The sequence below is a fragment of the Pteropus alecto genome, unplaced genomic scaffold, assembly GCF_000325575.1.
Source record: "Pteropus alecto unplaced genomic scaffold, ASM32557v1 Scaffold1685, whole genome shotgun sequence".
Classification (NCBI taxonomy): domain Eukaryota; kingdom Metazoa; phylum Chordata; class Mammalia; order Chiroptera; family Pteropodidae; genus Pteropus; species Pteropus alecto.
Genome location: NW_006437383.1, coordinates 1 through 568, shown reverse-complemented (window position 1 = coordinate 568; position 568 = coordinate 1). Strand labels below are relative to the sequence as shown.

General features: G+C 46.7%; 1 non-coding gene across 1 annotated transcript; it reads right to left on the bottom strand.

Annotated features, from left to right (window-relative positions):
• Positions 1-278: 278 nt before the first annotated feature.
• Positions 279-352, bottom strand: TRNAI-UAU. Its single transcript has one exon. It is a non-coding gene; the product is annotated as a tRNA-Ile (tRNA).
• Positions 353-568: the final 216 nt, after the last annotated feature.

Sequence of the window (568 nt, the reverse complement as noted above, 5' to 3'; positions counted from 1 at the left end):
AACAGATCAAATAATGATAATCATCTTAAATTGGTGGTCTGTGGGATCTGAGCCTGGCCTGCTCCCTCGTGTGGCTGTGAGGTTTCTGGTTTCACTGTGAATGTTGGCTTTTAGGTTTTTATTCCTCTCCCCTTTTTAATTTCCCCACCCCCCGACTTCCACCCCTGACCTATGGATGTTGCTGTTTCACTTAAGAAATGGATCTCTGAAGTCAAGGTTTCTCCTCCCACATGCCCACAGCATGCACCCAGGGCCTGGTGCACCCAGGGTATGGTCCGTGGCTCCACCTGGGGTGTGAACCCAGGACCTTCTGCGTATAAAGCAGACATGATTACCACTACACTATGGAGCCACTCCTGAATGTTGGCTTTTAGATTTCAAGGCATGTGTGGAATGCTGAGCAGGGCATGGGGCTGAGAGAGAGTGACACTCTAATGAGCTCACCATCTCTATTGAAATTCAGCCACTTTTCTTGAATCCATTTCCCTGAATTACTGTATAGCTTTTTTTCCTCCAAAGGATTTGGGTAACTATTTTGTTTACCTCAACTGTTACTCCTTTAGTCTGC